General features: G+C 44.3%; 1 protein-coding gene across 6 annotated transcripts in view; it reads left to right on the top strand.

Annotated features, from left to right (window-relative positions):
- Window positions 1–15,477, top strand: part of APLP2 (amyloid beta precursor like protein 2) — a 72,491-nt gene that overhangs the window by 17,923 nt on the left and 39,091 nt on the right. The gene's annotated exons all lie outside the window — the stretch shown is intronic.

Genomic DNA, 15,477 nt, shown 5'->3' with positions numbered 1-15,477 from the left:
ATTTGTGAATTTTTGTGTAGCCATTTTAATATTGAAGATGGAAGAAAAAACATTTTCAGCATATTATGCTTTATTATTTCAAGAAAAGTAAAAACAACTGAAATGCACAAAAAGATTTGTGCGGTGTATGGAGAAGGTGCTTTGACTGATGGAAGGTGTCAAAAGTGGTTTGTGAAGTTTCGTGCTGGAGATTTCTCGCTGGACGATGCTCCACGGTCGGGTAGACCAGTTGAAGTTGATAGCGATCAACTAGAGACATTAATTGAGAACAATCAGTGTTATACCACTCGGGAGATAGCCGACATACTCAAAATATCCAAATCGAGCGTTGAAAATCATTTGCACCAGCTTGGTTATGTGCATCGCTTTGATGTTTGGGTTCCACGTAAGTTGAGAGAAAAAAGCCTCTTGACAGTATTTCCGCATACGATTCTGTACTTAAACATAATGAAAATGTTCGGTTTTTAAAACAAACTGTGATGGGTGATGAAAAGTGATACTGTACAATAACGTAGAACGGAAGAGATCGTGGGGCAAGTGAAATGAGCCACCACCAAGCACACCAAAGTCCAGTCTTCATCCAAAGAAGGTGATGTTATGTATATGTGGTGGGATTGGAAGGGAGTCCTCTATTATGAGCTCCTTCCGGAAAACCAAACGATTCATTCCAACCAGTACTGCTCCCAATTAGACCCACTGAAAGTAGCACTCGACCAAAAGCATCCGGAATTAGTCAACAGAAAACACATAATCTTTCGTCAGGATAACGCAAGACTGCATGTTTCTTTGATGACCAGGCAAAAACTATTACAGCTTGGCTAGGATGTTCTGATTCATCTGCCGTATTCACCGGACATTACACCTTTGGATTTCCATTTATTTCAGTCTTTACAAAATTCTCTTAATGGAAAACATTTCAATTCCCTGGAAGACTAAAAGGCACCTGGGACAGTTCTTTGCTCAAGAAGATAAAACGTTTTGGCGTATGGACACCAAGGGGGGAAAGCTGGCGGGGTGGGGGGGCTGGTGGTGGTGGTGTGATGAATTGGGAGATTGGGATGGACATATATACACTAATGTATAAAATAGATAACTAATAACCTGCTGTGTAAAAAAAGAATACATCAAAAAAAGATTAAAAGTTTTGGGAAGATGAAATTAGGAATTTGCCTGAAAAATGGCAGAAGGTAGTGGAATAAAACGGTGAATATATGCCACGGAGCAACTAAGCCCGTGCGCCACAACTACTGAGCCCACGTGCTGCAACCACTGAAGCCCACGTGCCTAGATCCCATGCTCCGCAACAAGAGAAGCCACCACAATGAGAAGCCCACGCACTGCAACGAAGAGTAGCCCCCGCTCACCGCAACTAGAGAAAAGCCCATGCGGCAACGAAGACCCAATGCAGCCAAAAATAAATTTAAAAAAAAACCGGTGAATATGTTTTTCAGTAAAGTTCTTGGTGAAATGAGAAATGTCTTATTTTTACTTAAACACCCAAGGAACTTTTTGGCCAAGCCAACTTTTTGGCTTCTTTTGTTTATCATCCTAAGATGATAAACAAAAGAAGCATTTTAGGTGGTTGGAAAAATGACAATCAACACTTCTCCAGTCTTTTAAAAATAGATTATTTTAATGTAGCTTATCTTCTTTAAAGAACCTATTTATAGGGTTTACTTCCAGGTATTTTTACATTGTCAGCCATTAAGTTCCTGCTTTCAGTTCTTTTGGGTATGTACTGGAAAGTGGAATTGCTGGATCATATGGTAATTCTATGTTTAACTTTTTGAGAACTGCCAACCTCTTTTCCACAGTGGCTGCACCATTTTACGTTCCCACCGTCAGTGGCAAGGGTTCCAGTTTCCACACATCTTGGCCAACACTTGTTTCCTTTATTTTTATTTTTTTGGCTATGGCAGCAGCAGGGCCCCTTTATTTGTCAGAGATTCTCGTCTCCCCAAGGGAGGCTGAGTGTGGGTTGTCATTTTGTTTTATACCCCTGTCTGTTCTCTGTCATCTAGAGGCACAGAGTTTTCAATGCTTGTTGAAAAGCGGAGAAAGTTGGCTTGAAATCACCTCTTGCAGTAACAATTTATTACTCATTTTCAAGTGAATTGCAAACCACATTTCATAGCGGAACCTTCGCTGATTGGCTGGTTGACTAGCAGACCCTTCGCTGATTGGCTGGTTGACTCTGCCACGCCCCTCCCCCTTTTGAAGAGGATTTCTGCTTAATGCTGTATGAGTGTTTTTCCTTATAGCAACTCTTTTTTCCTTCCCTCTCTGTCCCCCTCTCTCTCCCTCCCCCTCCGTGTCTCTCTCTCTCTCTGTCTCTGTCTCTCATAGCAACTCTTTAAGAAAAATGATTCCTTGAGGCTTGATTAGCTGCCTCAGGATCTACATTAATAAAATATCCTGCTGGGCTGTTGTTTTGAAAGATTAATCTTGTGAATTGATACAAGTCATTGAGACTCAGTGTTGGTTCGTGTTGTTTTTAAACAATGGAAATAGTAGTCAGGACAGATTAAAATCAGATTAAAATGTTTTAAGTATTGATTTTGAAAGATTAAATACAAAGCACAGACTCAAAGCTGATGAGCTCCCAGCCAAGCTGAGCCATTACGTGTGTGTGGGTGTGTGATGAGTGAAGAAGCAAACTTGTCACAGGATGGCGGGAGTTAAGGCAGATTATAAATCCAGCACCAGTCCCTGGACGATTGGATCCTCACTAAAATATCCCCGTGGTGATCTGATACTAGGCGAGCAGCATCGATGCCTGTCTCTGAAAAGCTATAGAAAATAAAATAGAACATAGACTCTGAGTCAATTTGAGGTAATGATGTTTGTTTCAGTTAACATTAGGAAGGTAATGTTTTAGCTGTACCACTTCTAGCATCCTTTTTACTTGGTAATTTGTGAAGATAAATTTCTTTTGGATATCACATCAGTATTTGGTACATTTTGGAGTTTTATGGGAGAAAATGTTTAGAAGAAAGCAAAGAGACAAAGAAGTGATCAGAGAGGTAACATATCCTATACAAATATAGGGCCTCGATTACATCATTTTATACCAGCATAGGTAGGGTTCATTGTTGGCCAAGTAAAATATTATCATGTTAAATATTACTGAGACTAAGGTGTGGCTTTTGTGATGTTATGTGAGGGTTACTATTAGTCTTATGTACGTTTGGAAATATTTGAAACCCGTTTTTTCCATAGGACCAAAGAATTCACTTTAACCTAATATGAACACTTGTTTTCATCCTGGCATCAGGCGTTAGAAGTGAGTTGCAAAAGTTCTTCCATTGAGCTACTTAATAGCTGTTCCCAAGGAAGGTGAAGGAGAATCATTCTAATAGGCCAGCACAGATTGCCCAAATTCGGCTTGGGTACTAAGTTACCGGATAGTATTATACTTAAATAGCTGCTTGGCCTGCCAGTTTTTGAAAGCTTCAAGGTGAGCTAGTTCTGATGACTTTGTAAGGCTGCTACTGCTATAGAGTTTGGGAATATTTCCTTTTATATTAGGATTATTCTGTTCACGTGATGTCTCCCTTACCAGCCCGAGCCTCCATGTGGGTGAGAACTTGTGACTCTTCAATTGGTTGTCTCTGGAGCCTGCTCTAATAAGGCCCTTGCAAATGTGTATTGACTCAAGGGCCTGTGTGATGTGAGTACCATATCATATATACTCTATCTGTTCTGGCCTTTTTTTTTTTTTGGTCTTTGGAAGACCTTTGGGTTTTGTTCTGTGGTTGTCAGAAGCCTAAGAGAGTGTCTTTTTGTTTTTGTTTCTGTTTTGTCTGATTGTTAATGTCTCAATCAGGCTTCTTTTACTATTTGTAGGCTCTAAAGCGTTGGGGGATGGAGGCAGGTTGTCATCCTCCCCCACCCTCCAGCAGTTGGATAAAATAAGAACTTGGGCTCTTGGCACTGTTTTACCCACTTACATAACCCATACCAAATCCTTTTTAAGAAGAAATATCTCAAGGTCCTTTTTCCTGTCTAATTCCCATTCATTATTTTACTTGTAACCACTTGTCTCTTTTGCACGAGCCTGGCCTCTTTAGAGAAGCTTTTTTCTCTTTAGAGAAGCTTACCCATTTAGCCATCCAAGGACCCCATTCCTGCAAATGCCAGAAACTCTTGGTAGCCTTCATAACGGAAGAAAGGGAACTGCAGTTAAACGGAATCTACAGGTAAATGAAAAAAAGTCGTTTGGTCGTGTCTTCCCCTAGCACAGTGTTAGCTGAACACTTAACACAGCGCTGTCCAATAGAAAAAGGCGAGCCACATATGAAATGTAACTTTTTCTAGTTGACATTTTTTTAAAAAGCAAAAATAGGTGAAATGAGCTTTAACAATATAGTCTATTTAACTCAGTATATCTGAGATAATTATCATTTCAACACGTATAATTTCCTGGATGAATGCAGAGGCTTCCTAAGTGGCCTCCTTGTCTCCACCTAATCTTGCCGAATCACACCCTCTCACCTTCTAAAATAGCCTAGCAGGGTCGTTCTGGTGCTGGCGCTGGAGCAGAGCCCCGGCCCAGTTTCCTTGGGGGAGGGGTTCTGGAGACTTAGCCGTCCACTCCCCGCAGCCCCGCGCCTACCCCTGCCGCAGCGCTTCTCAGGTGCCAGCGCCGTCTCCACTTCCTTACGTCTTGTGCATAATGTAAGTGCTACACTGTAGGTCTGGGCTTCCCTGGGTCTGGATCCTGCCTCTGAGACGGTGAGCTCCCCAGATACTTAGACTGAGTCTTATTCGCTTACCCAGCGTATTCATTTGCTAGGCTGGCCGTGGCAAAGTACTACAGACTGCGTGGCTTAAGCAGTTGAAATTTATTGTCTCACTGTTCCTGGAGGCTGGAAGTTTAAGATCTACGTGCTGCTGGGTCACGCTCCCTCTGAAGGTCTGAGGGAGGATCTGTCCCAAGCTTCTCTCAGCTTCTGATAGTTCTTGGCTTTGGGCAGCATAACTCCCATCTTCACATGGCATTCTCCCTGTGTGTGTGTGTTGTCTCTTCACATTTTTCCTCCTTTCATAGGGGTGCCATTCAGGTGGGGTTAGGGGCCACCCCACTCTAGTGTGACCTGATCTTAATTACTGATATCTGCAACAACCTTATTTCTAAATAAGGTCGCATTTGGAGGTGATAGAGGTTAGGACTTCAACATATGAATTTAAGGGGGTCACAGTTCAGCTCATAACACCCAGTGACTAGCATATTGACTGTAACGTAACTGTAAAATGATCAAATGAAGTAATCTGAGGAAAGGATCAGAATTTTATTTTCTTAAAGGCATTATGTTTAAATAATCAAGATAGAAGCTCTCAATTTTATTAATACTTCTCATCTCTAGTTTTCAAATATATTCATAGTTAGTGGCTTTTGAATTGTTGCACCTCAAGAGATGCAGGTGGAGGGACTTCCATGACGGTTCAGTGGCCAGGATTCCGCGCTCCCAATGCAGGGGGCCCAGGTTCCATCCCTGGTCGGGGAACTAGATCCCACGTGCCGCAACGAAGAGTTTGCATGCTGCAACTAAGACCCGGTGCAGCCAAATATTTTTTAAAAAGAGAGAGATGCAGGTGCAGGGTTCTAGCTCTAACTCTGTCCTGGTGAGAGAATGAATAGACCAACAAGGACAGAGAACAGGAGAGAAGAAAAGATGTCTATGCAGACTTGATGATGGACCTAGTGACTGAGCCAGCAGACCAGAGAAGCTGGAACCTAAATGCAGGGACACCAGCTAAAAGCAAGCTGATTTGCAGAGCAGACCTTGAATGAGGGGTGGAAGCATCAGGGTGAGGCTAATGGCAGGGAGGGGTTGAAACTAAACATGAGTAATCAGGCCCTGAATAACGCACCTCACCCCACCTCGCTGCACCTCAGGAGAAGACTTCAGGTTCCTTGGGACTCCAGGCCCAGCAGAACATGAGGCACTGAGAGGGGAAAGGCTCCCTTCCTAGGCCCCGCAGACCCGCAGCAGCCAGGCTCGGGGGCTGCAGTCAGGGAGGGAGCTGAAGGATTCCTCTCTGGACAAGTTCTGTCCATGTGCAGCAGGGTCCCTTTCCTAAACACTGAGTTAGATGACTTAGGGTCACCAGCCACTTCAGGAACACCTTGAACAAGAACACAGACGGGGGAACAGCAGCTTAAAGACCATGCAGGGAGCAGGCAGGTAACTTCAGTAGGCTCTTGATATTTACCTCAGAGAGGAGAGGTTGTTTCCTCTGTGAGATAATAGTTTGCAATAAAAAAAGGCTTTCCGAGAACAAGGAAGAGTTCTTGGTGGTTGGAAATGTGATACCAGACATTTAAAAGTCTGGTTAGAAATCGTTCTGAAAGGGAACAAAAAAAATCTAGAAAGGAAGAGGTAAGAAAGGAAGAAGATCAATGTAGGAGGTAAGATGCGGCTGATAAGAATTTCAGAAAGAGGAGAGGAAACCCAGGACTGAGTGTTTCCGCGATGATGTGGCCCACTGAGCGCTCAGGCAAGTGAATGACAAAAACTCAGACCCAGGCCTATTAGAATTGAATCTCAGGATACCGAAGATTGGTAAGATTTTACTTCCATGTAGGAAAAAACCAGACCTGCACAAAGAACGAGGGATCAAATTGGCTTTAGATGTACCAGCAGCAGTGCTGGAAGCTAGATGGCCCTAGCTCCACATCTTAACCTGTGAGGGAAATTTGTGTCCAGGTTACAGTTTAGTGCTTGTCCAAATTGCCAACAAAGTGTGTGCGTAAGATAGAAAGTTTCATGTGTGAAAGTTTCTGGGAGGCTGTGGGAAGCGGTGAGCCACTGACACAGGCGGTTAAGTCAAGAAGGAGCAGAGGGCTTCCCTGGTGGCGCAGTAGTTGAGAGTCCGCCTGCCGATGCAGGGGACACGGGTTCGTGCCCCGGTCTGGGAAGATCCCGCATGCCACGGAGCGGCTGGGCCCGTGAGCCATGGCCGCTGAGCCTGTGCATCTGGAGCCTGTGCTCCGCAACTAAGGAGCAGAGTACTGAGTTGGGAACAGGAGAAAAGGGGGAAGCAGTTTTCAGGACGGTTGTGATCAGTCCCAGGAGTGGCATCTGTGCTCAGGCCTGGAGAGTCATCAGCGCAGTTGAAGCAGGAAGACGGTGCCTTGTCTTCAAGAAAAGGGATCAGAGCCATCTCTGCAGATCTTCCTGGCAGGCTGAGTGCCAGCGGTCAGTACAGGCAAGTAAAGGAAGAGATGGCCTTGCAGAGGCCGAGGGGGGAAAATAGATGCCTAAGGAGGGAGCTGGAACTACAGTACCTTTTTATGTCATAATCATGTAAATAGGAGTATTGATTTGACCAGCGGAGCAAGGAGAAGAAGGTGGGTGAACGTAGGGTCTGGTGGTTTAAGAGTTCAATCCTTTTGACTAGAAAGTCGATCGATGATGTCCGGACTGAAAAGGTATGGAAGTGGTGAGGCATAAATAGTGGGAGAAAAGGCTGGAAGGGCCGCCTTGGGGTGGAGGACTCCGCTAGGAGCCTGGTGTTGGGTGGCTTTTCAGTCTGGGCACGTGGACTCAAGTGGCAAAAGATAGAAAATGGAAACTTGCCATGCTGCCTGAGTTGTTTTCATTTTACTTGTCATTCATTACAGATGTACTTACGCGAAGGCTAGCACAGCGTTGATCATTTAGAAATCGCTGCTGAGTGGTATCTGGTTAATTCTTAGTAGTTTAACTAAATGTGTTGGAGAGAAAACAAGAGCACAGCCTTCAGCCAGACAGTCACTTCCTTGGGTGTGAATGATTACCTACTAGGTAGTTGGTGCTGTTTCCAGGTGCCGAGATTAGAAAACCCGGAGGGCCCGCCCCCAAGCACAGCCTCACCCCCTGCCAACCTGCATCCTATTGGAGGGAGATGGGCAGTGCAGATGAATGAGCAGGTGACTTCCCATTGCTGGAGGGGAAAACAAAACACCGGCAGGGTGGGGCCTGTCCTTGGGAAGGGCCCCCAGAGATGCACATTTGAGCTGGGTCCTGAAAGGTGAGACGTGACAGCTCAGGGAAGAGCAGGGGCAGAAGTTCGAGGTGCAGAACCTTGAGGCAGGAGAGACCCTGGCTTGTGCCCAGGAGGGTGGTGTCCGTCGCCAGATGGGTTGATGGAGGGAGCGGGGAGGAAGCAGGGGTCGTCAAGAGTTGGAATCTCTTGGAACATGAGAGTGAGTGATGTGTTCTGCCTCGAGATGATTCAAAATGCTGTGGTCGGAGTGGGTCTCGGAGGGCAGGGTGGACATAGCTCCCCAGGGGCCCACCTGACCAGTGGGACAGAAGTGCTCCTGGGCTTTCCCCTCTGGGAAAAGGGGACCAGCAAATGCTGAAATCTTGGTGTGTGTGAGCTGGACCACCATGCTGTGCATTTCCGGGTCCATCATGCACCCTGCAGCCTACCGAAGGCCCCTCCCAGAGTTATGCAGTGCACACGTTTACATCCTTTTTATTCTTTTTACTTGGGCGTAGCTTTTCCTCCTCTCCTTTATGCATTTATTTAGTAGTTAGGTGGCTGGTACCCGGGAAGGCTAATTAATGGCAGAGACAGCAAGCAGTAAGCACGCTGACTAGCAGCTCATACTCGCTTTATTACTTTATTTTTTTTAATTGCTGATAATGACAATAATGTGCATGGGCATGGTCCCAGACAGGAAGAATTGTTGTCTGCAGGCAGATCTGGTGCGAGCTGATAATACAGTATTTACTTTTACATTTAAATGCTGCGTAAATCATGGCAAAGATGCCTTTCTGACTTGATTTGAACTTGGAGAGGGTGGAGCTCTTTCATATTTGTGTTATTTTCATAGCGTTTTGATGGACATTAGAAGTTAAAGTGATTTGTCACATCAAGATTGATGTGTGAATATTGCTTGACCTAGTAAACGTGAAATGTTTAGCAGAACAGCATGTGGAAATTGCCGATTTTGTATTTTTAAATGTGCATTTCCTCTCCCTGCCCTGTGAATGTCATCCTGGCAAATTGTCTTATTTTCTGTTTATAAGGAAAGAAAGATATGGGTTATTCACGGAGGAATTTCTGCCCTTTCTTGCCATTCAGCGTCACAGAACCTTAGAAATAAAGTGCTAACTCTTTGGTTTTCATGGAATAGTAAAGCTAAGAAAAACGTTTTAGATAAAGTTGTCAGTTCTTAATATTATGGAAGGAGCATTTTTAAAAAACAGACTGCCCATTTATTACTGCTGCCATCCTATGAAAAACATTTTAAAGCAAAGGTAAAAAAGAGAACCTTAGAATTCAGGACAGTCACTTCTCAAGAGAGGACAGGGCTTCCCTGGTGGCGCAGTGGTTGAGAGTCCGCCTGCCGATGCAGGGGACGGGTTCGTGCCCCGGTCTGGGAGGATCCCACATGCCGCGGAGCGGCTGGGCCCATGAACCATGGCCGCTGAGCCTGTGCGTCCGGAGCCTGTGCTCTGCAACAGGAAGAGGCCACAGCAGTGAGAGGCCCACGTACCGCAAAACAAAAAATAAAAGAGAGGACAGTTTGCATCTCAGCACCTTCGGCATTCGTGTGCGCACGTGCTCTCCAGACCTTTCTTACTTGCCTAAGATCTGTTGTTACAGACCTTACCAGGCAAGTAAGGTGTCAGGGAACCCCTGCTTTAAATTTAAAACGCCAGTAAAAACTGTCCTAAATATTAAAACATGGATGTTTGCAGCTGCATGAATTTTTCTTATCTTTTCCCAGATAGTGTATTAAAGGAGAAAAGATCCAGTGAAATCAGTTCACATGTCTGACATTGGCTGTTGATGTTTGTGGTTGTAACATCTTGAAGTCAGAGCATTTCAGCCAAAGCTGACATGTTAGATAGTTTCCCAACTTAACCTTGGTAAAAATCACTAAGTTGAGTGTTTATTTTAGTGAAATATTTCTATCTGAAGAATAGAATTTTTTTAAAAGAGGTGTGATTTGTTGTTTCAAGTGCATGAAATATGCCCCCAAATTACCTAATTTTTAATGACTGACTTAATGCCTTTAAAATAAACGAAATATTATAGAGCATCAGATCAGCCAGAAGTAAGCTTGTAACGTCTGAGAATATTGCCAGGTGTGTGCTTGGATATTCAACAGAAAATTCCCCGTCATTTGTAGTATTTCTGTCATCTGTGAGTCAATAAGAATGACTTAGAATGAACATATTTAATGACTAATGTTTAATCATTTGTACTTCTGGGTGTTTGTTACTTGAAATCATTTCAGCCTTTTAAGGTTTAGGAAACATGCCTACACACCCCCGCCAACCCTGCCTAGGCTGTTTGTTTGGCAGGCTCTTGGTTGCTGCCTGAGTAATACTGGCCAATGAGTGCCGAGGGGAAGACCAGGTTCACACCATGGAGATCCTCTGATGTTAATATTCATACTCCATCCTCCTGGCTTTCTGACCTTTGCAGGTAGCAGCCTTCAAAGCATGACCTATTACTGCTTTTGTTTGGAATCATGCAGATTTTTATTCAGTGAGGAAGCTGTCTTTGTTTGCAAACCATGTTTCTTATGCATCAGGAGCTTTAGGAAAGTAGACTTCTGTCTGCCGTAGTGTGAGCAAAAGCTAATATTGTGGGGGTCATTTATTGTAATACCTAAGGGTAATGCCATATTTATGTTGCCCAAAAGTGAAAACTGGGGTCAGGAGAGAAACTAAATAACCTCCATGAGGCTACTTAGCTTGTAAGTCAAGGGAATATCCCTCAAGAAAACAGATTTAGAGAAATAACGTAGTGCTTTTTTTTTTTTTAATTTATTTTTTAAATTTATTTATTTTTGGCTGTGTTGGGTCTTCGTTGCTGCACGCGGGCTTTCTCTAGTTGCAGCGAGCGGGGTCTACTCTTTGTTGCGATGCACGGGCTTCTCATTGCAGTGGCTTCTCTCATTGTAGAGCACGGGCTCTAGGCGCGCGGGCTCAGTAGTTGTGGCTTACGGGCTCTAGAGCACAGGCTCAGTAGTAGTTGTGGCACACGAGCTTAGTTGCTCCGCGGCATGTGGGATCTTCCCGGACCAGGGATCGAACCCATGTCCCCTGCGTTGGCAGGCAGATTCTCAACCACTGCGCCACCGGGGACGCCCACGTAGTGCTTTTTTGATCACAGCAGTGTCTCTATAGAAAACACAGGTTCATTTGTCCTCACTTCCATTTGGCTGGAAGCTGGACCAGAGCTAGGAAGCCAGCAACCCCCCAGTGATTTTCTTTTAAATGGTAAGGCAGTATTAAATTGTCATATAAACATTTGGTGACTGAATTCCCTCAAAATAAAATGTGGAGTGTGAATGCAGCCCTCTTCAGGTGTGTCCAGATTTCAGAGGTAGAGGAGGAATGTGCAGCCTTCACCCCATTTCACGGGTTTGGGGAGGATGGCTGGTCACGTGGTGTGCCCATGGCTTAAGCCCTGGTTCTTGTAGCCAGAGAAAATGACATCTTCAGGAGCCAGCCGATGCTAACGTTCAGGTCGGGTGTTGTGCTTAGTGCTTACGTGCATTCTCTTAATTTAATCCCACAACAGGCCCCAGAGGAATAGTATGTCAGTAGCCCTGTTTTACAGATAAAGAAATTTAAAGCCTGATACTAATAGCTATCAACACTTGAAGAACTCCTGTGTAACAAGCACTGTTTCAAGCACTTTTCATGTGTTAAACTCACTTAAACCTCAAAACAGCACTATGGTGTGTAGTTACTATTGTCCTTATTTTATAGACAGGAGACTGAGGTCCAGAGAGGTTAGGGAACCTGCCAAACGTGGCACAGCCTGTCTGTGGTGGGGCTGGAACACAGTCACGGTTTGCCATCTCGTACAGCCCGTGCTCTTCACCATCACATCACGTACTTCCTCCAGGGTCAGGAGTGGAGAGAGCAGAAGGTGATGGCTGGCCAAGCCATGTCCCTAGGACCTCTGTTCCTGAGGAGGTCAGTTTAGTGGAATTCCCATTACAGGCAATTGGAAAGAAACACAGGAGCCTGTAAAGAACTTGTTCACTTGAGAATTTTAGATCCATAAACACTGTTCTGCCCTTTTTTTTTATACTTGAAAGTGTTTTGTGTATTTCAGTAACTTCCTTTATAAAAGACTCTTAGCTCTCATCTTAGAGACACGTGCAGAAAGACAGACCTCTCTTAAATCTTGGTGCTTGGATCCTTACCAGTATAATCCAGTTGGACAGATTACCATGTTCCTATAAAAAGCCTTGGAGACAGTCTAAACTATTTTCAGTCTTGGAAATGATACATCATTTATACTTTAATATTTACAGCTCTAATAAAAGCAGGGATTATTTGTATAAATTACTGCCTATGAAAATGATACCTAACAGCTGGCATACATCAGTGGAAGAATAATGACCTTTTACATTCAGAGTTTTTCCGCGTAACCCTAATTCACAAGCTTCTAATTAGAATTAAGTTCAAATGTTAACAACAACAACAAAAAAAAACCAAGGATTTTCAGTTGGCATAACGTAAACTGTCACTTTTAAGAACAGGTTTCTCAGTTTGCTGTTCAGGCTGGAAAATGCTTAACAAGAATCCTGATATTTTATTAAATAGTGTGTTGAAATGTTTGAAGTTTGGAGGTTTGTTTTTTTTTTTTTTGGCTGCAGTGGGTCTTCATTGCTGCGCGCGGGATTTCTCTAGTTGCGGTGAGTGGGGGCTACTCTTCGTGGCAGTGCGCGGGCTTCTCATTGTGGTGGCTTCTTTTGTTATGGAGCATGGTCTCTAGGCGCGCAGGCTTCAGTAGATGCAGCATGCGGGCTCAGTAGTTGCAGCTCACGGGCCCCCTAGAGCACGCAAGCTTCAGTAGTTGTGGTGCATGGACTCAATAGTTGTGGCTCATGGGCTCTAGAGCGCAGGCTCAGTAGTTGTGGTGCGTGGGCTTAGTTGCTTCGTGGCATGTGGGATCTTCCCGGACCAGGGCTCAAACCCATGTCCCCTGCATCAGCGGGTGGATTCTTAACCACTGCGCCACCAGGGAAGTCCTTGGAGCTTTTTTAAATTGAAAGCTTCACGCTGTACTGCTGAGGAAGATGCACTAGGGACCTCAAACTACAGTCACCCTTTGGACAGTAACAGAAGTGGAGTTTCTCATACGTGAGGTTCTGGGCAGAATTGTAATAGTCCTCCCATTGGAGATAAATCAAATGTAATGTATATACGCATGGGGTTTTACTACATTAGGGTATGTTCAGAATAAATAGTTACGTTTTTCAGGTATTGGGCCTGCTCTGATCATACTTGCTCGTTGCCCTACCAAAGAGCGTGTCTTCTCTTTGCAGATTGAAACCATGGAGTCACAGTCGAAATTCAGGCAAGCGATGAATAGGATTTAAAAAAATTAGAACTGTTTTATTTTGAACTAATTTTAGAGTTTTTAAAAAGTTGCAAAAATAGTAGAGGGAGTTCCCCTGTATCCTTAGACTGCGCTTCTCTTAGTATTAACATCTGACATAACCCTTGTGCATTTATCAAAACTGGGAGGTTGACATTGGTACAGCAGTGTTAACTGATGCACAGGCCTTATTCAGATACTGCTCCAGTTTTCCCACCAGTGTCCTTTTCCTGTTCCAGGATTGTGTCTGGGCTCCCACGTTGCATCTTTTTTCTCCATAGCCTCCAGTCTGAGACAGTCCCTCGGTGTGTCTTTCCTCATCTGTCCTCTTACACGAATTATGGCTGGTGAGGTTGACGGCAGTGTCTCCACTGTGAAGTAGTTTGGCTTCCTTTTGTAGTTAATATATTGGGGCGATAACCTTGAAACTGTGGATTTTTTAAACTTTGTTTGATTAAGTAAATCTTAGGTGCAGGTTTGTGGACACAGACCTAAGTCATTTTAATTTAGGAATCATGAAGTACCATTCAGAACTTAAACAAACAAATGAATACAGGATCTTCACATCCATGAATAGATTGTCATTTCACTGACATATTCATTTAAAAAAGGAGGGTCAGGGCTTCCCTGGTGGCGCAGTGGTTGAGAGTCCGCCTGCCAATGCAGGGGACACGGGTTCGTGCCCCGGTCCGGGAGGATCCCACATGCCGCGGAGCGGCTGGGCCCGTGAGCCATGGCCGCTGAGCCTGTGTGTCCGGAGCCTGTACTCCGCAACGGGAGAGGCCACAGCAGTGAGAGACCTGCGTACCGCAAAAATAAATAAATAAATAAATAAATAAATAAATAAATAAACAGGAGGGTCTTTGAGAAGAGTCTCTGTCTTTTTTTTTTTTTTTTTTTTTTTTGTCTGTGTCTTGATGTCACTCCTGTGCCGGTGGTGAGTAGGTGCTACACGTACAGTGCTCTAATGGGAGCTGGAGCTGTGCTGCCCTGCTTCTAGGGGGTACATGGACCACAGGAGCACTTCCTGTCACAGGAAACAGACTCCCTCAGGAATGGAATAAAGCCCTCCTCTTTGGAGGACGCTCCCTCCGTGGCAGGCACTTTCACAGAGCCTGGAGCCAAGTTGGAATCTGGGGCAGTAGCTGTAGTGAGGAAGGAAGTAATGGATTACCTGTTTGCTCTGGATTGGGAGGCTTTGTGAAGGGAGGTGGGGCTGAGGTGGGCCCAGGAGTTGCTTCTCTTGAGGTGACGATTAAAGGCCCTGTTTGAAGTTACGTTCAGATTTATGTTTGTTTCTATTTATTTATTGCGTTAAAGCCATTTCAGGTTTTCAACCAAGTTACTAGAAGCACTTTTTACCAAGTTGAATTTCCATCCTTGAGTAGCTGAGTCAAATTAATAAAATGGAATTTCTTAATAAGAATGAATTATTAAGTTAAATGGAAGTGCTGAACTAGGAAAGCAGTTGATGCAATTTGTTTTCAAAGCCTTAAAAATGCTGCAGTGTTCATAGATCAAGGGCTGGCCGCGGTGCCCAAGCGGGGGCGTTAATTTTCTTTCCTAGAGGATTTCAGGTTCACAGGATATCGGAAGTGCTGACTTGGCAATGAAATCCCATTTGTAACATGTTAGGTTAGGAAACAGATTGATTTATATGTTGATGTAATGGGTCAAGGCACAGTGTGTGCCTCTGAAAATGGAGAGCACGTTAAATAAGAGCATTTTCAAAGGAAAGAAGCACAAACATTACAGGAAAAAGCAATCCTGTTATACGCTGGGTAAGGTTGGGGTATGTTTGGTTAGTTGATCCCTAGACATGGTCCGCAGAGGCTTTTTATATTCCATATGATACATTCTTGAGAGTCTCTGATGGCCACAAGGATTAATCTTTCTGAACTCAGAAATGAATCACGGCAGCATATGAGCTGTCTGGACTGATTCCAGTTACCCTCCTTTTCCTTGGTGGGAACTGATGAGGAGCTGTGGCTGCCAAGCTGCCTCTTCCTGCTGCTTTAACCTCTGGTATTTTAGATCCTCTTTAGGGAAGGCACTGTTGACCATCTCTGCAGAAAGATCAAATGCACTTACCACCAATGTATTGACCTCAGTGGTTGACCCGTAAAC

This window comes from Tursiops truncatus, chromosome 8, assembly GCF_011762595.2.
Source record: "Tursiops truncatus isolate mTurTru1 chromosome 8, mTurTru1.mat.Y, whole genome shotgun sequence".
NCBI classification, from domain to species: domain Eukaryota; kingdom Metazoa; phylum Chordata; class Mammalia; order Artiodactyla; family Delphinidae; genus Tursiops; species Tursiops truncatus.
Note: the sequence above shows the minus strand (reverse complement) of the source record. Positions and strands in the feature narration are given on the sequence as shown.